Raw genomic sequence first — 22,712 nt, 5'->3', positions numbered from 1 at the left:
CCGAAATTTCGTGTGAATGTAGATCTGAACAAGCTCTTTCCAGCCATGCTTGTCCAATAATTGTAGACCACATGGATCGATAACTGCAAGCATTTAAAGCAAATAAAAATCTCTATTGACTTAAAGTGGACCGAAGGAGCCTAGGAACCCTTTCTTTGACCTGCTGTTTCTACACCACCTTACTGTCAAAATGGCCTGAAATTTCGTGTGAATGTACCTCTGAACAAGCTCTTTCCAGCCATACTGGTCCAATAATTGTAGACCACATGGATCAATATCTGCAAGCATTTAAAGCAAATAAAAATCTCCATTGACTTAAAGTGGACCGAAGGAGCCGAGGAATACTTTCTTTGACCTGCTGTTTCTACACCACCTTACTGTAAAAATGGCCCGAAATTTCGTGTGAATGTAGATCTGAACAAGCTCTTTCCAGCCATGCTGGTCCAATAATTGTAGACCACATGGATCGATAACTGCAAGCATTTAAAGCAAATAAAAATCTCCATTGACTTAAAGTGGACCGAAGGAGCCGAGGAATACTTTCTATGACCTGCTGTTTCTACACCACCTTACTGTCAAAATGGCCCGAAATTTCGTGTGAATGTAGATCTGAACAAGCTCTTTCCAGCCATGCTGGTCCAATAATTGTAGACCACATGGATCGATAACTGGAAGCATTTAAAGCAAATAAAAATTTCCATTGACTTAAAGTGGACCGAAGGAGCCTAGGAACCCTTTCTTTGACCTGCTGTTTCTACACCACCTTACTGTCAAAATGGCCTGACATTTCGTGTGAATGTAGCTATGAACAAGCTCTTTCCAGCCATACTGGTCCAATAATTGTAGACCACATGGATCGATAACTGCAAGCATTTAAAGCAAATAAAAATCTCCATTGATTTAAAGTGGACCGAAGGAGCCTAGGAACCCTTTCTTTGACCTGCTGTTTCTACACCACCTTACTGTCAAAATGGCCCGAAATTTCGTGTGAATGTACCTCTGAACAAGCTCTTTCCAGCCATACTAGTCCAATAATTGTAGACCACATGGATCGATAACTGCAAGCATTTAAAGCAAATAAAAATCTCCATTGACTTAAAGTGGACCGAAGGAGCCTAGGAACCCTTTCTTTGACCTGCTGTTTCTACACCACCTTACTGTCAAAATGGCCTGAAATTTCGTGTGAATGTACCTCTGAACAAGCTCTTTCCAGCCATACTGGTCCAATAATTGTAGACCACATGGATCAATATCTGCAAGCATTTAAAGCAAATAAAAATCTCCATTGACTTAAAGTGGACCGAAGGAGCCGAGGAATACTTTCTTTGACCTGCTGTTTCTACACCACCTTACTGTCAAAATGGCCCGAAATTTCGTGTGAATGTAGCTCTGAACAAGCTCTTTCCAGGCATGCTGGTCCAATAATTGTAGACCACATGGATCGATAACTGCAAGCATTTAAAGCAAATAAAAATCTCCATTGACTTAAAGTGGACCGAAGGAGCCTAGGAACCCTTTCTTTGACCTGCTGTTTCTACACCACCTTACTGTCAAAATGGCCTGAAATTTCGTGTGAATGTACCTCTGAACAAGCTCTTTCCAGCCATACTGGTCCAATAATTGTAGACCACATGGATCGATAACTGCAAGCATTTAAAGCAAATAAAAATCTCCATTGACTTAAAGTGGACCGAAGGAGCCTAGGAACCCTTTTTTGACCTGCTGTTTCTACACCACCTTACTGTCAAAATGGCCTAAAATTTCGTGTGAATGTACCTCTGAACAAGCTCTTTCCAGCCATACTGGTCCAATAATTGTAGACCACATGGATCGATAACTGCAAGCATTTAAAGCATATAAAAATCTCCATTGACTTAAAGTGGACCGAAGGAGCCTAGGAACCCTTTCTTTGACCTGCTGTTTCTACACCTCCTTACTGTCAAAATGGCCTGAAATTTCATGTGAATGTAGCTCTGAACAAGCTCTTTCCAGGCATGCTGGTCCAATAATTGTAGACCACATTGATCGATAACTGCAAGCATTTAAAGCAAATAAAAATCTCCATTGACTTAAAGTGGACCGAAGGAGCCTAGGAACCCTTTCTTTGACCTGCTGTTTCTACACCACCTTACTGTCAAAATGGCCAGAAATTTCGTGTGAATGTAGCTATGAACAAGCGCTTTCCAGCCATACTGGTCCAATAATTGTAGACTACATGGATCGATAACTGCAAGCATTTAAAGCAAATAAAAATCTCCATTGACTTAAAGTGGACCGAAGGAGCCTAGGAACCCTTTCTTTGACCTGCTGTTTCTACACCACCTTACTGTCAAAATGGCCAGAAATTTCGTGTGAATGTAGCTCTGAACAAGCTCTTTCCAGGCATCCTGGGTCCAATAATTGTAGACCACATTGATCGATAACTGCAAGCATTTAAGCAAATAAAAATCACCATTGACTTAAAGTGGACCGAAGGAGCCTAGGAACCCTCTATTTGACCTGCTGTTTCTACACCACCTTACTGTCAAAATGGCCTGACATTTCGTGTGAATGTAGCTATGAACAAGCTCTTTCCAGCCATACTGGTCCAATAATTGTAGACCACATGGATCGATAACTGCAAGCATTTAAAGCAAATAAAAATCTCCATTGACTTAAAGTGGACCGAAGGAGCCTAGGAACCCTTTCTTTGACCTGCTGTTTCTACACCACCTTACTGTCAAAATGGCCTGAAATTTCGTGTGAATGTAGCTATTAACAAGCTCTTTCCAGCCATACTGGTCCAATAATTGTAGACCACATGGATCGATAACTGGAAGCATTTAAAGCAAATAAAAATCTCCATTGACTTAAAGTGGACCGAAGGAGCCTAGGAACCCTTTCTTTGACCTGCTGTTTCTACACCACCTTACTGTCAAAATGGCCTGACATTTCATGTGAATGTAGCTATGAACAAGCTCTTTCCAGCCATACTGGTCCAATAATTGTAGACCACATGGATCGATAACTGCAAGCATTTAAAGCAAATAAAAATCTCCATTGATTTAAAGTGGACCGAAGGAGCCTAGGAACCCTTTCTTTGACCTGCTGTTTCTACACCACCTTACTGTCAAAATGGCCCGAAATTTCGTGTGAATGTACCTCTGAACAAGCTCTTTCCAGCCATACTAGTCCAATAATTGTAGACCACATGGATCGATAACTGCAAGCATTTAAAGCAAATAAAAATCTCCATTGACTTAAAGTGGACCGAAAGAGCCGAGGAATACTTTCTTTGACCTGCTGTTTCTACACCACCTTACTGTCAAAATGGCCCGAAATTTCGTGTGAATGTAGATCTGAACAAGCTCTTTCTAGCCATGCTGGTCCAATAATTGTAGACCACATGGATCGATAACTGCAAGCATTTAAAGCAAATAAAAATCTCCATTGACTTAAAGTGGACCGAAGGAGCCTAGGAACCCTTTCTTTGACCTGCTGTTTCTACACCACCTTACTGTCAAAATGGCCTGAAATTTCGTGTGAATGTACCTCTGAACAAGCTCTTTCCAGCCATACTGGTCCAATAATTGTAGACCACATGGATCAATATCTGCAAGCATTTAAAGCAAATAAAAATCTCCATTGACTTAAAGTGGACCGAAGGAGCCGAGGAATACTTTCTTTGACCTGCTGTTTCTACACCACCTTACTGTCAAAATGGCCCGAAATTTCGTGTGAATGTAGATCTGAACAAGCTCTTTCCAGCCATGCTGGTCCAATAATTGTAGACCACATGGATCGATAACTGCAAGCATTTAAAGCAAATAAAAATCTCCATTGACTTAAAGTGGACCGAAGGAGCCGAGGAATACTTTCTATGACCTGCTGTTTCTACACCACCTTACTGTCAAAATGGCCCGAAATTTTGTGTGAATGTAGATCTGAACAAGCTCTTTCCAGCCATGCTGGTCCAATAATTGTAGACCACATGGATCGATAACTGCAAGCATTTAAAGCAAATTAAAATCTCCATTGACTTAAAGTGGACCGAAGGAGCCTAGGAACCCTTTCTTTGACCTGCTGTTTCTACACCACCTTACTGTCAAAATGGCCCGAAATTTCATGTGAATGTAGCTCTGAACAAGCTCTTTCCAGGCATGCTGGTCCAATAATTGTAGACCACATTGATCGATAACTGCAAGCATTTAAAGCAAATAAAAATCTCCATTGGCTTAAAGTGGACCGAAGGAGCCGAGGAATACTTTCTTTGACCTGCTGTTTCTACACCACCTTACTGTCAAAATGGCCCGAAATTTCGTGTGAATGTTGCTCTGAACAAGCTCTTTCCAGGCATGCTGGTCCAATAATTGTAGACCACATTGATCGATAACTGCAAGCATTTAAAGCAAATAAAAATCTCCATTGACTTAAAGTGGACCGAAGGAGCCGAGGAACCCTTTCTTTGACCTGCTGTTTCTACACCACCTTACTGTCAAAATGGCCAGAAATTTCGTGTGAATGTAGCTATGAACAAGCGCTTTCCAGCCATACTGGTCCAATAATTGTAGACTACATGGATCGATAACTGCAAGCATTTAAAGCAAATAAAAATCTCCATTGACTTAAAGTGGACCGAAGGAGCCTAGGAACCCTTTCTTTGACCAGCTGTTTCTACACCACCTTACTGTCAAAATGGCAAGAAATTTCGTGTGAATGTAGCTCTGAACAAGCTCTTTCCAGCCATACTGGTCCAATAATTGTAGACCACATTGATCGATAACTGCAAGCATTTAAGCAAATAAAAATCACCATTGACTTAAAGTGGACCGAAGGAGCCTAGGAACCCTCTCTTTGACCTGCTGTTTCTACACCACCTTACTGTCAAAATGGCCTGACATTTCGTGTGAATGTAGCTATGAACAAGCTCTTTCCAGCCATACTGGTCCATTAATTGTAGACCACATGGATCGATAACTGCAAGCATTTAAAGCAAATAAAAATCTCCATTGACTTAAAGTGGACCGAAGGAGCCTAGGAACCCTTTCTTTGACCTGCTGTTTCTACACCACCTTACTGTCAAAATGGCCTGAAAATTCGTGTGAATGTAGCTATTAACAAGCTCTTTCCAGCCATACTGGTCCAATAATTGTAGACCACATGGATCGATAACTGGAAGCATTTAAAGCAAATAAAAATCTCCATTGATTTAAAGTGGACCGAAGGAGCCTAGGAACCCTTTCTTTGACCTGCTGTTTCTACACCACCTTACTGTCAAAATGGCCCGAAATTTCGTGTGAATGTACCTCTGAACAAGCTCTTTCCAGCCATACTGGTCCAATAATTGTAGACCACATGGATCGATAACTGCAAGCATTTAAAGCAAATAAAAATCTCCATTGACTTAAAGTGGACCGAAGGAGCCGAGGAATACTTTCTTTGACCTGCTGTTTCTACACCACCTTACTGTCAAAATGGCCCGAAATTTCGTGTGAATGTAGATCTGAACAAGCTCTTTCCAGCCATGCTTGTCCAATAATTGTAGACCACATGGATCGATAACTGCAAGCATTTAAAGCAAATAAAAATCTCTATTGACTTAAAGTGGACCGAAGGAGCCTAGGAACCCTTTCTTTGACCTGCTGTTTCTACACCACCTTACTGTCAAAATGGCCTGAAATTTCGTGTGAATGTACCTCTGAACAAGCTCTTTCCAGCCATACTGGTCCAATAATTGTAGACCACATGGATCAATATCTGCAAGCATTTAAAGCAAATAAAAATCTCCATTGACTTAAAGTGGACCGAAGGAGCCGAGGAATACTTTCTTTGACCTGCTGTTTCTACACCACCTTACTGTAAAAATGGCCCGAAATTTCGTGTGAATGTAGATCTGAACAAGCTCTTTCCAGCCATGCTGGTCCAATAATTGTAGACCACATGGATCGATAACTGCAAGCATTTAAAGCAAATAAAAATCTCCATTGACTTAAAGTGGACCGAAGGAGCCGAGGAATACTTTCTATGACCTGCTGTTTCTACACCACCTTACTGTCAAAATGGCCCGAAATTTCGTGTGAATGTAGATCTGAACAAGCTCTTTCCAGCCATGCTGGTCCAATAATTGTAGACCACATGGATCGATAACTGCAAGCATTTAAAGCAAATAAAAATCTCCATTGACTTAAAGTGGACCGAAGGAGCCGAGGAATACTTTCTTTGACCTGCTGTTTCTACACCACCTTACTGTCAAAATGGCCCGAAATTTCGTGTGAATGTAGCTATGAACAAGCTCTTTCCAGCCATGCTGGTCCAATAATTGTAGACCACATGGATCGATATCTGCAAGCATTTAAAGCAAATAAAAATCTCCATTGACTTAAAGTGGACCGAAGGAGCCTAGGAACCCTTTCTTTGACCTGCTGTTTCTACACCACCTTACTGTTAAAATGGCCTGACATTTCGTGTGAATGTAGCTATGAACAAGCTCTTTCCAGCCATACTGGTCCAATAATTGTAGACTACATGGATCAATATCTGCAAGCATTTAAAGCAAATAAAAATCTCCATTGACTTAAAGTGGACCGAAGGAGCCGAGGAATACTTTCTTTGACCTGCTGTTTCTACACCACCTTACTGTCAAAATGGCCCGAAATTTCGTGTGAATGTAGCTCTGAACAAGCTCTTTCCAGGCATGCTGGTCCAATAATTGTAGACCACATGGATCGATAACTGCAAGCATTTAAAGCAAATAAAAATCTCCATTGACTTAAAGTGGACCGAAGGAGCCGAGGAATACTTTCTATGACCTGCTGTTTCTACACCAACTTACTGTCAAAATGGCCCGAAATTTCGTGTGAATGTTGCTCTGAACAAGCTCTTTCTAGGCATGCTGGTCCAATAATTGTAGACCACATTGATCGATAACTGCAAGCATTTAAAGCAAATAAAAATCTCCATTGACTTAAAGTGGACCGAAGGAGCCTAGGAACCCTTTCTTTGACCTGCTGTTTCTACACCACCTTACTGTCAAAATGGCCAGAAATTTCGTGTGAATGTAGCTCTGAACAAGCTCTTTCCAGCCATACTGGTCCAATAATTGTAGACCACATTGATCGATAACTGCAAGCATTTAAGCAAATAAAAATCTCCATTGACTTAAAGTGGACCGAAGGAGCCTAGGAACCCTTTCTTTGACCTGCTGTTTCTACACCACCTTACTGTCAAAATGGCCTGACATTTCGTGTGAATGTAGCTATGAACAAGCTCTTTCCAGCCATACTGGTCCAATAATTGTAGACCACATGGATCGATAACTGCAAGCATTTAAAGCAAATAAAAATCTCCATTGACTTAAAGTGGACCGAAGGAGCCTAGGAACCCTTTCTTTGACCTGCTGTTTCTACACCACCTTACTGTCAAAATGGCCTGAAATTTCGTGTGAATGTAGCTATGAACAAGCTCTTTCCAGCCATACTGGTCCAATAATTTTAGACCACATGGATCGATAACTGGAAGCATTTAAAGCAAATAAAAATCTCCATTGACTTAAAGTGGACCGAAGGAGCCTAGGAACCCTTTCTTTGACCTGCTGTTTCTACACCACCTTACTGTCAAAATGGCCTGAAATTTCGTGTGAATGTACCTCTGAACAAGCTCTTTCCAGCCATACAGGTCCAATAATTGTAGACCACATGGATCGATAACTGCAAGCATTTAAAGCAAATAAAAATCTCCATTGACTTAAAGTGGACCGAAGGAGCCTAGGAACCCTTTTTTGACCTGCTGTTTCTACACCACCTTACTGTCAAAATGGCCTAAAATTTCGTATGAATGTACCTCTGAACAAGCTCTTTCCAGCCATACTGGTCCAATAATTGTAGACCACATGGATCGATAACTGCAAGCATTTAAAGCATATAAAAATCTCCATTGACTTAAAGTGGACCGAAGGAGCCTAGGAACCCTTTCTTTGACCTGCTGTTTCTACACCTCCTTACTGTCAAAATGGCCTGAAATTTCATGTGAATGTAGCTCTGAACAAGCTCTTTCCAGGCATGCTGGTCCAATAATTGTAGACCACATTGATCGATAACTGCAAGCATTTAAAGCAAATAAAAATCTCCATTGGCTTAAAGTGGACCGAAGGAGCCGAGGAATACTTTCTTTGACCTGCTGTTTCTACACCACCTTACTGTCAAAATGGCCCGAAATTTCGTGTGAATGTTGCTCTGAACAAGCTCTTTCCAGGCATGCTGGTCCAATAATTGTAGACCACATTGATCGATAACTGCAAGCATTTAAAGCAAATAAAAATCTCCATTGACTTAAAGTGGACCGAAGGAGCCTAGGAACCCTTTCTTTGACCTGCTGTTTCTACACCACCTTACTGTCAAAATGGCCAGAAATTTCGTGTGAATGTAGCTATGAACAAGCGCTTTCCAGCCATACTGGTCCAATAATTGTAGACTACATGGATCGATAACTGCAAGCATTTAAAGCAAATAAAAATCTCCATTGACTTAAAGTGGACCGAAGGAGCCTAGGAACCCTTTCTTTGACCTGCTGTTTCTACACCACCTTACTGTCAAAATGGCCAGAAATTTCGTGTGAATGTAGCTCTGAACAAGCTCTTTCCAGGCATCCTGGGTCCAATAATTGTAGACCACATTGATCGATAACTGCAAGCATTTAAGCAAATAAAAATCACCATTGACTTAAAGTGGACCGAAGGAGCCTAGGAACCCTCTATTTGACCTGCTGTTTCTACACCACCTTACTGTCAAAATGGCCTGACATTTCGTGTGAATGTAGCTATGAACAAGCTCTTTCCAGCCATACTGGTCCAATAATTGTAGACCACATGGATCGATAACTGCAAGCATTTAAAGCAAATAAAAATCTCCATTGACTTAAAGTGGACCGAAGGAGCCTAGGAACCCTTTCTTTGACCTGCTGTTTCTACACCACCTTACTGTCAAAATGGCCTGAAATTTCGTGTGAATGTAGCTATTAACAAGCTCTTTCCAGCCATACTGGTCCAATAATTGTAGACCACATGGATCGATAACTGGAAGCATTTAAAGCAAATAAAAATCTCCATTGACTTAAAGTGGACCGAAGGAGCCTAGGAACCCTTTCTTTGACCTGCTGTTTCTACACCACCTTACTGTCAAAATGGCCTGACATTTCGTGTGAATGTAGCTATGAACAAGCTCTTTCCAGCCATACTGGTCCAATAATTGTAGACCACATGGATCGATAACTGCAAGCATTTAAAGCAAATAAAAATCTCCATTGATTTAAAGTGGACCGAAGGAGCCTAGGAACCCTTTCTTTGACCTGCTGTTTCTACACCACCTTACTGTCAAAATGGCCCGAAATTTCGTGTGAATGTACCTCTGAACAAGCTCTTTCCAGCCATACTAGTCCAATAATTGTAGACCACATGGATCGATAACTGCAAGCATTTAAAGCAAATAAAAATCTCCATTGACTTAAAGTGGACCGAAGGAGCCGAGGAATACTTTCTTTGACCTGCTGTTTCTACACCACCTTACTGTCAAAATGGCCCGAAATTTCGTGTGAATGTAGATCTGAACAAGCTCTTTCCAGCCATGCTGGTCCAATAATTGTAGACCACATGGATCGATAACTGGAAGCATTTAAAGCAAATAAAAATCTCCATTGACTTAAAGTGGACCGAAGGAGCCTAGGAACCCTTTCTTTGACCTGCTGTTTCTACACCACCTTACTGTCAAAATGGCCTGACATTTCGTGTGAATGTAGCTATGAACAAGCTCTTTCCAGCCATACTGGTCCAATAATTGTAGACCACATGGATCGATAACTGCAAGCATTTAAAGCAAATAAAAATCTCCATTGATTTAAAGTGGACCGAAGGAGCCTAGGAACCCTTTCTTTGACCTGCTGTTTCTACACCACCTTACTGTCAAAATGGCCCGAAATTTCGTGTGAATGTACCTCTGAACAAGCTCTTTCCAGCCATACTAGTCCAATAATTGTAGACCACATGGATCGATAACTGCAAGCATTTAAAGCAAATAAAAATCTCCATTGACTTAAAGTGGACCGAAGGAGCCGAGGAATACTTTCTTTGACCTGCTGTTTCTACACCACCTTACTGTCAAAATGGCCCGAAATTTCGTGTGAATGTAGATCTGAACAAGCTCTTTCCAGCCATGCTGGTCCAATAATTGTAGACCACATGGATCGATAACTGCAAGCATTTAAAGCAAATAAAAATCTCCTTTGACTTAAAGTGGACCGAAGGAGCCTAGGAACCCTTTCTTTGACCTGCTGTTTCTACACCACCTTACTGTCAAAATGGCCTGAAATTTCGTGTGAATGTACCTCTGAACAAGCTCTTTCCAGCCATACTGGTCCAATAATTGTAGACCACATGGATCAATATCTGCAAGCATTTAAAGCAAATAAAAATCTCCATTGACTTAAAGTGGACCGAAGGAGCCGAGGAATACTTTCTTTGACCTGCTGTTTCTACACCACCTTACTGTCAAAATGGCCCGAAATTTCGTGTGAATGTAGATCTGAACAAGCTCTTTCCAGCCATGCTGGTCCAATAATTGTAGACCACATGGATCGATAACTGCAAGCATTTAAAGCAAATAAAAATCTCCATTGACTTAAAGTGGACCGAAGGAGCCGAGGAATACTTTCTATGACCTGCTGTTTCTACACCACCTTACTGTCAAAATGGCCCGAAATTTCGTGTGAATGTAGATCTGAACAAGCTCTTTCCAGCCATGCTGGTCCAATAATTGTAGACCACATGGATCGATAACTGCAAGCATTTAAAGCATATAAAAATCTCCATTGACTTAAAGTGGACCGAAGGAGCCTAGGAACCCTTTCTTTGACCTGCTGTTTCTACACCACCTTACTGTCAAAATGGCCCAAAATTTCATGTGAATGTAGCTCTGAACAAGCTCTTTCCAGGCATGCTGGTCCAATAATTGTAGACCACATTGATCGATAACTGCAAGCATTTAAAGCAAATAAAAATCTCCATTGGCTTAAAGTGGACCGAAGGAGCCGAGGAATACTTTCTTTGACCTGCTGTTTCTACACCACCTTACTGTCAAAATGGCCCGAAATTTCGTGTGAATGTTGCTCTGAACAAGCTCTTTCCAGGCATGCTGGTCCAATAATTGTAGACCACATTGATCGATAACTGCAAGCATTTAAAGCAAATAAAAATCTCCATTGACTTAAAGTGGACCGAAGGAGCCGAGGAACCCTTTCTTTGACCTGCTGTTTCTACACCACCTTACTGTCAAAATGGCCAGAAATTTCGTGTGAATGTAGCTATGAACAAGCGCTTTCCAGCCATACTGGTCCAATAATTGTAGACTACATGGATCGATAACTGCAAGCATTTAAAGCAAATAAAAATCTCCATTGACTTAAAGTGGACCGAAGGAGCCTAGGAACCCTTTCTTTGACCAGCTGTTTCTACACCACCTTACTGTCAAAATGGCAAGAAATTTCGTGTGAATGTAGCTCTGAACAAGCTCTTTCCAGCCATACTGGTCCAATAATTGTAGACCACATTGATCGATAACTGCAAGCATTTAAGCAAATAAAAATCACCATTGACTTAAAGTGGACCGAAGGAGCATAGGAACCCTCTCTTTGACCTGCTGTTTCTACAACACCTTACTGTCAAAATGGCCTGACATTTCGTGTGAATGTAGCTATGAACAAGCTCTTTCCAGCCATACTGGTCCAATAATTGTAGACCACATGGATCGATAACTGCAAGCATTTAAAGCAAATAAAAATCTCCATTGACTTAAAGTGGACCGAAGGAGCCTAGGAACCCTTTCTTTGACCTGCTGTTTCTACACCACCTTACTGTCAAAATGGCCTGAAATTTCGTGTGAATGTAGCTATTAACAAGCTCTTTCCAGCCATACTGGTCCAATAATTGTAGACCACATGGATCGATAACTGGAAGCATTTAAAGCAAATAAAAATCTCCATTGATTTAAAGTGGACCGAAGGAGCCTAGGAACCCTTTCTTTGACCTGCTGTTTCTACACCACCTTACTGTCAAAATGGCCCGAAATTTCGTGTGAATGTACCTCTGAACAAGCTCTTTCCAGCCATACTGGTCCAATAATTGTAGACCACATGGATCGATAACTGCAAGCATTTAAAGCAAATAAAAATCTCTATTGACTTAAAGTGGACCGAAGGAGCCTAGGAACCCTTTCTTTGACCTGCTGTTTCTACACCACCTTACTGTCAAAATGGCCTGAAATTTCGTGTGAATGTACCTCTGAACAAGCTCTTTCCAGCCATACTGGTCCAATAATTGTAGACCACATGGATCAATATCTGCAAGCATTTAAAGCAAATAAAAATCTCCATTGACTTAAAGTGGACCGAAGGAGCCGAGGAATACTTTCTTTGACCTGCTGTTTCTACACCACCTTACTGTAAAAATGGCCCGAAATTTCGTGTGAATGTAGATCTGAACAAGCTCTTTCCAGCCATGCTGGTCCAATAATTGTAGACCACATGGATCGATAACTGCAAGCATTTAAAGCAAATAAAAATCTCCATTGACTTAAAGTGGACCGAAGGAGCCGAGGAATACTTTCTATGACCTGCTGTTTCTACACCACCTTACTGTCAAAATGGCCCGAAATTTCGTGTGAATGTAGATCTGAACAAGCTCTTTCCAGCCATGCTGGTCCAATAATTGTAGACCACATGGATCGATAACTGCAAGCATTTAAAGCAAATAAAAATCTCCATTGACTTAAAGTGGACCGAAGGAGCCGAGGAATACTTTCTTTGACCTGCTGTTTCTACACCACCTTACTGTCAAAATGGCCCGAAATTTCGTGTGAATGTAGCTATGAACAAGCTCTTTCCAGCCATGCTGGTCCAATAATTGTAGACCACATGGATCGATATCTGCAAGCATTTAAAGCAAATAAAAATCTCCATTGACTTAAAGTGGACCGAAGGAGCCTAGGAACCCTTTCTTTGACCTGCTGTTTCTACACCACCTTACTGTCAAAATGGCCTGACATTTCGTGTGAATGTAGCTATGAACAAGCTCTTTCCAGCCATACTGGTCCAATAATTGTAGACCACATGGATCGATAACTGGAAGCATTTAAAGCAAATAAAAATCTCCATTGACTTAAAGTGGACCGAAGGAGCCTAGGAACCCTTTTTTTGACCTGCTGTTTCTACACCACCTTACTGTCAAAATGGCCTGACATTTCGTGTGAATGTAGCTATGAACAAGCTCTTTCCAGCCATACTAGTCCAATAATTGTAGACCACATGGATCGATAACTGCAAGCATTTAAAGCAAATAAAAATCTCCATTGATTTAAAGTGGACCGAAGGAGCCTAGGAACCCTTTCTTTGACCTGCTGTTTCTACACCACCTTACTGTCAAAATGGCCCGAAATTTCGTGTGAATGTACCTCTGAACAAGCTCTTTCCAGCCATACTGGTCCAATAATTGTAGACCACATGGATCAATATCTGCAAGCATTTAAAGCAAATAAAAATCTCCATTGACTTAAAGTGGACCGAAGGAGCCGAGGAATACTTTCTTTGACCTGCTGTTTCTACACCACCTTACTGTCAAAATGGCCCAAAATTTCGTGTGAATGTAGATCTGAACAAGCTCTTTCCAGCCATGCTGGTCCAATAATTGTAGACCACATGGATCGATAACTGCAAGCATTTAAAGCAAATAAAAATCTCCATTGACTTAAAGTGGACCGAAGGAGCCTAGGAACCCTTTCTTTGACCTGCTGTTTCTACACCACCTTACTGTCAAAATGGCCTGACATTTCGTGTGAATGTAGCTATGAACAAGCTCTTTCCAGCCATACTGGTCCAATAATTGTAGACCACATGGATCGATAACTGGAAGCATTTAAAGCAAATAAAAATCTCCATTGACTTAAAGTGGACCGAAGGAGCCTAGGAACCCTTTCTTTGACCTGCTGTTTCTACACCACCTTACTGTCAAAATGGCCTGACATTTCGTGTGAATGTAGCTATGAACAAGCTCTTTCCAGCCATACTGGTCCAATAATTGTAGACCACATGGATCGATAACTGCAAGCATTTAAAGCAAATAAAAATCTCCATTGATTTAAAGTGGACCGAAGGAGCCTAGGAACCCTTTCTTTGACCTGCTGTTTCTACACCACCTTACTGTCAAAATGGCCCGAAATTTCGTGTGAATGTACCTCTGAACAAGCTCTTTCCAGCCATACTGGTCCAATAATTGTAGACCACATGGATCAATATCTGCAAACATTTAAAGCAAATAAAAATCTCCATTGACTTAAAGTGGACCGAAGGAGCCGAGGAATACTTTCTTTGACCTGCTGTTTCTACACCACCTTACTGTCAAAATGGCCCGAAATTTCGTGTGAATGTAGATCTGAACAAGCTCTTTCCAGCCATGCTGGTCCAATAATTGTAGACCACATGGATCGATAACTGCAAGCATTTAAAGCAAATAAAAATCTCCATTGACTTAAAGTGGACCGAAGGAGCCGAGGAATACTTTCTATGACCTGCTGTTTCTACACCACCTTACTGTCAAAATGGCCCGAAATTTCGTGTGAATGTAGATCTGAACAAGCTCTTTCCAGCCATGCTGGTCCAATAATTGTAGACCACATGGATCGATAACTGCAAGCATTTAAAGCATATAAAAATCTCCATTGACTTAAAGTGGACCGAAGGAGCCTAGGAACCCTTTCTTTGACCTGCTGTTTCTACACCACCTTACTGTCAAAATGGCCCGAAATTTCATGTGAATGTAGCTCTGAACAAGCTCTTTCCAGGCATGCTGGTCCAATAATTGTAGACCACATTGATCGATAACTGCAAGCATTTAAAGCAAATAAAAATCTCCATTGGCTTAAAGTGGACCGAAGGAGCCGAGGAATACTTTCTTTGACCTGCTGTTTCTACACCACCTTACTGTCAAAATGGCCCGAAATTTCGTGTGAATGTTGCTCTGAACAAGCTATTCCAGGCATGCTGGTCCAATAATTGTAGACCACATTGATCGATAACTGCAAGCATTTAAAGCAAATAAAAATCTCCATTGACTTAAAGTGGACCGAAGGAGCCGAGGAACCCTTTCTTTGACCTGCTGTTTCTACACCACCTTACTGTCAAAATGGCCAGAAATTTCGTGTGAATGTAGCTATGAACAAGCGCTTTCCAGCCATACTGGTCCAATAATTGTAGACTACATGGATCGATAACTGCAAGCATTTAAAGCAAATAAAAATCTCCATTGACTTAAAGTGGACCGAAGGAGCCTAGGAACCCTTTCTTTGACCAGCTGTTTCTACACCACCTTACTGTCAAAATGGCAAGAAATTTCGTGTGAATGTAGCTCTGAACAAGCTCTTTCCAGCCATACTGGTCCAATAATTGTAGACCACATTGATCGATAACTGCAAGCATTTAAGCAAATAAAAATCACCATTGACTTAAAGTGGACCGAAGGAGCCTAGGAACCCTCTCTTTGACCTGCTGTTTCTACACCACCTTACTGTCAAAATGGCCTGACATTTCGTGTGAATGTAGCTATGAACAAGCTCTTTCCAGCCATACTGGTCCAATAATTGTAGACCACATGGATCGATAACTGCAAGCATTTAAAGCAAATAAAAATCTCCATTGACTTAAAGTGGACCGAAGGAGCCTAGGAACCCTTTCTTTGACCTGCTGTTTCTACACCACCTTACTGTCAAAATGGCCTGAAATTTCGTGTGAATGTAGCTATTAACAAGCTCTTTCCAGCCATACTGGTCCAATAATTGTAGACCACATGGATCGATAACTGGAAGCATTTAAAGCAAATAAAAATCTCCATTGACTTAAAGTGGACCGAAGGAGCCTAGGAACCCTTTCTTTGACCTGCTGTTTCTACACCACCTTACTGTCAAAATGGCCTGACATTTCGTGTGAATGTAGCTATGAACAAGCTCTTTCCAGCCATACTGGTCCAATAATTGTAGACCACATGGATCGAAAACTGCAAGCATTTAAAGCAAATAAAAATCTCCATTGATTTAAAGTGGACCGAAGGAGCCTAGGAACCCTTTCTTTGACCTGCTGTTTCTACACCACCTTACTGTCAAAATGGCCCGAAATTTCGTGTGAATGTACCTCTGAACAAGCTCTTTCCAGCCATACTGGTCCAATAATTGTAGACCACATGGATCGATAACTGCAAGCATTTAAAGCAAATAAAAATCTCCATTGACTTAAAGTGGACCGAAGGAGCCGAGGAATACTTTCTTTGACCTGCTGTTTCTACACCACCTTACTGTCAAAATGGCCCGAAATTTCGTGTGAATGTAGATCTGAACAAGCTCTTTCCAGCCATGCTTGTCCAATAATTGTAGACCACATGGATCGATAACTGCAAGCATTTAAAGCAAATAAAAATCTCTATTGACTTAAAGTGGACCGAAGGAGCCTAGGAACCCTTTCTTTGACCTGCTGTTTCTACACCACCTTACTGTCAAAATGGCCTGAAATTTCGTGTGAATGTACCTCTGAACAAGCTCTTTCCAGCCATACTGGTCCAATAATTGTAGACCACATGGATCAATATCTGCAAGCATTTAAAGCAAATAAAAATCTCCATTGACTTAAAGTGGACCGAAGGAGCCGAGGAATACTTTCTTTGACCTGCTGTTTCTACACCACCTTACTGTAAAAATGGCCCGAAATTTCGTGTGAATGTAGATCTGAACAAGCTCTTTCCAGCCATGCTGGTCCAATAATTGTAGACCACATGGATCGATAACTGCAAGCATTTAAAGCAAATAAAAATCTCCATTGACTTAAAGTGGACCGAAGGAGCCGAGGAATACTTTCTATGACCTGCTGTTTCTACACCACCTTACTGTCAAAATGGCCCGAAATTTAACAAGCTCTTTCCAGCCATGCTGGTCCAATAATTGTAGACCACATGGATCGATATCTGCAAGCATTTAAAGCAAATAAAAATCTCCATTGACTTAAAGTGGACCGAAGGAGCCGAGGAATACTTTCTTTGACCTGCTGTTTCTACACCACCTTACTGTCAAAATGGCCCGAAATTTCGTGTGAATGTAGATCTGAACAAGCTCTTTCCAGCCATGCTGGTCCAATAATTGTAGACCACATGGATCGATAACTGCAAGCATTTAAAGCAAATAAAAATCTCCATTGACTTAAAGTGGACCGAAGGAGCCGAGGAATACTTTCTTTGACCTGCTGTTTCTACACCACCTTTCTGTCAAAATGGCCCGAAATTTCGTGTGAATGTAGCTATGAACAAGCTCTTTCCAGCCATACTGGTCCAATAATTGTAGACCACATGGATCGATATCTGCAAGCATTTAAAGCAAATAAAAATCTCCATTGACTTAAAGTGGACCGAAGGAGCCGAGGAATACTTTCTTTGACCTGCTGTTTCTACACCACCTTACTGTCAAAATGGCCCGAAATTTCGTGTGAATGTAGATCTGAACAAGCTCTTTCCAGCCATGCTGGTCCAATAATTGTAGACCACATGGATCGATAACTGCAAGCATTTAAAGCAAATAAAAATCTCCATTGACTTAAAGTGGACCGAAGGAGCCGAGGAATACTTTCTATGACCTGCTGTTTCTACACCACCTTACTGTCAAAATGGCCCGAAATTTCGTGTGAATGTAGATCTGAACAAGCTCTTTCCAGCCATGCTGGTCCAATAATTGTAGACCACATGGATCGATAACTGCAAGCATTTAAAGCATATAAAAATCTCCATTGACTTAAAGTGGACCGAAGGAGCCTAGGAACCCTTTCTTTGACCTGCTGTTTCTACACCACCTTACTGTCAAAATGGCCCGAAATTTCATGTGAATGTAGCTCTGAACAAGCTCTTTCCAGGCATGCTGGTCCAATAATTGTAGACCACATTGATCGATAACTGCAAGCATTTACAGCAAATAAAAATCTCCATTGACTTAAAGTGGACCGAAGGAGCCTAGGAACCCTCTCTTTGACCTGCTGTTTCTACACCACCTTACTGTCAAAATGGCCTGACATTTCGTGTGAATGTAGCTATGAACAAGCTCTTTCCAGCCATACTGGTCCAATAATTGTAGACCACATGGATCGATAACTGCAAGCATTTAAAGCAAATAAAAATCTCCATTGACTTAAAGTGGACCGAAGGAGCCTAGGAACCCTTTCTTTGACCTGCTGTTTCTACACCACCTTACTGTCAAAATGGCCTGACATTTCGTGTGAATGTAGCTATGAACAAGCTCTTTCCAGCCATACTGGTCCAATAATTGTAGACCACATGGATCGATAACTGCAAGCATTTAAAGCAAATAAAAATCTCCATTGATTTAAAGTGGACCGAAGGAGCCTAGGAACCCTTTCTTTGACCTGCTGTTTCTACACCACCTTACTGTCAAAATGGCCCGAAATTTCGTGTGAATGTACCTCTGAACAAGCTCTTTCCAGCCATACTGGTCCAATAATTGTAGACCACATGGATCGATAACTGCAAGCATTTAAAGCAAATAAAAATCTCCATTGACTTAAAGTGGACCGAAGGAGCCGAGGAATACTTTCTTTGACCTGCTGTTTCTACACCACCTTACTGTCAAAATGGCCCGAAATTTCGTGTGAATGTAGATCTGAACAAGCTCTTTCCAGCCATGCTTGTCCAATAATTGTAGACCACATGGATCGATAACTGCAAGCATTTAAAGCAAATAAAAATCTCCATTGACTTAAAGTGGACCGAAGGAGCCTAGGAACCCTTTCTTTGACCTGCTGTTTCTACACCACCTTACTGTCAAAATGGCCTGAAATTTCGTGTGAATGTACCTCTGAACAAGCTCTTTCCAGCCATACTGGTCCAATAATTGTAGACCACATGGATCAATATCTGCAAGCATTTAAAGCAAATAAAAATCTCCATTGACTTAAAGTGGACCGAAGGAGCCGAGGAATACTTTCTTTGACCTGCTGTTTCTACACCACCTTACTGTAAAAATGGCCCGAAATTTCGTGTGAATGTAGATCTGAACAAGCTCTTTCCAGCCATGCTGGTCCAATAATTGTAGACCACATGGATCGATAACTGCAAGCATTTAAAGCAAATAAAAATCTCCATTGACTTAAAGTGGACCGAAGGAGCCGAGGAATACTTTCTATGACCTGCTGTTTCTACACCACCTTACTGTCAAAATGGCCCGAAATTTCGTGTGAATGTAGATCTGAACAAGCTCTTTCCAGCCATGCTGGTCCAATAATTGTAGACCACATGGATCGATAACTGCAAGCATTTAAAGCAAATAAAAATCTCCATTGACTTAAAGTGGACCGAAGGAGCCGAGGAATACTTTCTTTGACCTGCTGTTTCTACACCACCTTACTGTCAAAATGGCCCGAAATTTCGTGTGAATGTAGCTATGAACAAGCTCTTTCCAGCCATGCTGGTCCAATAATTGTAGACCAAATGGATCGATATCTGCAAGCATTTAAAGCAAATAAAAATCTCCATTGACTTAAAGTGGACCGAAGGAGCCGAGGAATACTTTCTTTGACCTGCTGTTTCTACACCACCTTACTGTCAAAATGGCCCGAAATTTCGTGTGAATGTAGATCTGAACAAGCTCTTTCCAGCCATGCTGGTCCAATAATTGTAGACCACATGGATCGATAACTGCAAGCATTTAAAGCAAATAAAAATCTCCATTGACTTAAAGTGGACCGAAGGAGCCGAGGAATACTTTCTTTGACCTGCTGTTTCTACACCACCTTACTGTCAAAATGGCCCGAAATTTCGTGTGAATGTAGCTATGAACAAGCTCTTTCCAGCCATACTGGTCCCATAATTGTAGACCACATGGATCGATATCTGCAAACATTTAAAGCAAATAAAAATCTCCATTGACTTAAAGTGGACCGAAGGAGCCGAGGAATACTTTCTTTGACCTGCTGTTTCTACACCACCTTACTGTCAAAATGGCCCGAAATTTCGTGTGAATGTAGATCTGAACAAGCTCTTTCCAGAAATGCTGGTCCAATAATTGTAGACCACATGGATCGATAACTGCAAGCATTTAAAGCAAATAAAAATCTCCATTGACTTAAAGTGGACCGAAGGAGCGGAGGAATACTTTCTATGACCTGCTGTTTCTACACCACCTTACTGTCAAAATGGCCCGAAATTTCGTGTGAATGTAGCTATGAACAAGCTCTTTCCAGCCATACTGGTCCAATAATTGTAGACCACATGGATCAATATCTGCAAGCATTTAAAGCAAATAAAAATCTCCATTGACTTAAAGTGGACCGAAGGAGCCTAGGAACCCTTTCTTTGACCTGCTGTTTCTACACCACCTTACTGTCAAAATGGCCTGAAATTTCGTGTGAATGTAGCTATGAACAAGCGCTTTCCAGCCATACTGGTCCAATAATTGTAGACTACATGGATCAATAACTGCAAGCATTTAAAGCAAATAAAAATCTCCATTGACTTAAAGTGGACCGAAGGAGCCTAGGAACCCTTTCTTTGACCTGCTGTTTCTACACCACCTTACTGTCAAAATGGCCAGAAATTTCGTGTGAATGTAGCTCTGAACAAGCTCTTTCCAGGCATCCTGGTCCAATAATTGTAGACCACATTGATCGATAACTGCAAGCATTTAAGCAAATAAAAATCTCCATTGACTTAAAGTGGACCGAAGGAGCCTAGGAACCCTTTCTTTGACCTGCTGTTTCTACACCACCTTACTGTCAAAATGGCCTGACATTTCGTGTGAATGTAGCTATGAACAAGCTCTTTCCAGCCATACTGGTCCAATAATTGTAGACCACATGGATCGATAACTGCAAGCATTTAAAGCAAATAAAAATCTCCATTGACTTAAAGTGGACCGAAGGAGCCGAGGAATACTTTCTTTGACCTGCTGTTTCTACACCACCTTACTGTCAAAATGGCCCAAAATTTCGTGTGAATGTAGCTATGAACAAGCTCTTTCCAGCCATACTGGTCCAATAATTGTAGACCACATGGATCAATATGTGCAAGCATTTAAAGCAAATTAAAATCTCCATTGACTTAAAGTGGACCGAAGGAGCCGAGGAATACTTTCTTTGACCTGCTGTTTCTACACCACCTTACTGTTAAAATGGCCCGAAATTTCGTGTGAATGTAGCTCTGAACAAGCTCTTTCCAGCCATGCTGGTCCAATAATTGTAGACCACATGGATCGATAACTGCAAGCATTTAAAGCAAATAAAAATCTCCATTGACTTAAAGTGGACCGAAGGAGCCTAGGAACCCTTTCTTTGACCTGCTGTTTCTACACCACCTTACTGTCAAAATGGCCTAAAATTTCCTGTGAATGTACCTCTGAACAAGCTCTTTCCAGCCATACTGGTCCAATAATTGTAGACCACATGGATCGATAACTGCAAGCATTTAAAGCATATAAAAATCTCCATTGACTTAAAGTGGACCGAAGGAGCCTAGGAACCCTTTCTTTGACCTGCTGTTTCTACACCACCTTACTGTCAAAATGGCCTAAAATTTCCTGTGAATGTACCTCTGAACAAGCTCTTTCCAGCCATACTGGTCCAATAATTGTAGACCACATGGATCGATAACTGCAAGCATTTAAAGCATATAAAAATCTCCATTGACTTAAAGTGGACCGAAGGAGCCTAGGAACCCTTTCTTTGACCTGCTGTTTCTACACCAGCTTACTGTCAAAATGGCCCGAAATTTCGTGTGAATGTAGCTCTGAACAAGCTCTTTCCAGCCATACTGGTCCAATAATTGTAGACCACATGGATTGATAACTGCAAGCATTTAAAGCAAATAAAAATCTCCATTGACTTAAAGTGGACCGAAGGAGCCGAGGAATACTTTCTTTGACCTGCTGTTTCTACACCACCTTACTGTCAAAATGGCCCGAAATTTAGTGTGAATGTAGCTATGAACAAGCTCTTTCCAGCCATACTGGTCCAATAATTGTAGACCAAATGGATCGATAACTGCAAGCATTTAAAGCAAATAAAAATCTCCATTGACTTAAAGTGGACCGAAGGAGCCTAGGAACCCTTTCTTTGACCTGCTGTTTCTACACCACCTTACTGTCAAAAAGGCATGAAATTTCGTGTGAATGTAGCTCTGAACAAGCTCTTTCCAGCTATACTGGTCCAATAATTGTAGACCACATGGATCGATAACTGCAAGCATTTAAAGCAAATAAAAATCTCCATTGACTTTTAGTGGACCGAAGGAGCCTAGGAACCCTTTCTTTGACCTGCTGTTTCTACACCACCTTACTGTCAAAATAGCCTGAAATTTCGTGTGAATGTACCTCTGAACAAGCTCTTTCCAGCCATACTGGTCCAATAATTGTAGACCACATGGATCGATAACTGCAAGCATTTAAAGCAAATAAAAATCTCCATTGACTTAAAGTGGACCGAAGGAGCCTAGGAACCCTTTATTTGACCTGCTGTTTCTACACCACCTTACTGTCAAAATGGCCCGAAATTTCGTGTGAATGTAGATCTGAACAAGCTCTTTCCAGCCATGCTGGTCCAATAATTGTAGACCACATGGATCGATAACTGCAAGCATTTAAAGCAAATAAAAATCTCCATTG

The sequence above is a fragment of the Taudactylus pleione genome, unplaced genomic scaffold, assembly GCF_031769625.1.
Source record: "Taudactylus pleione unplaced genomic scaffold, aTauple2 ptg001159l, whole genome shotgun sequence".
Classification (NCBI taxonomy): domain Eukaryota; kingdom Metazoa; phylum Chordata; class Amphibia; order Anura; family Myobatrachidae; genus Taudactylus; species Taudactylus pleione.
Note: the sequence above shows the minus strand (reverse complement) of the source record.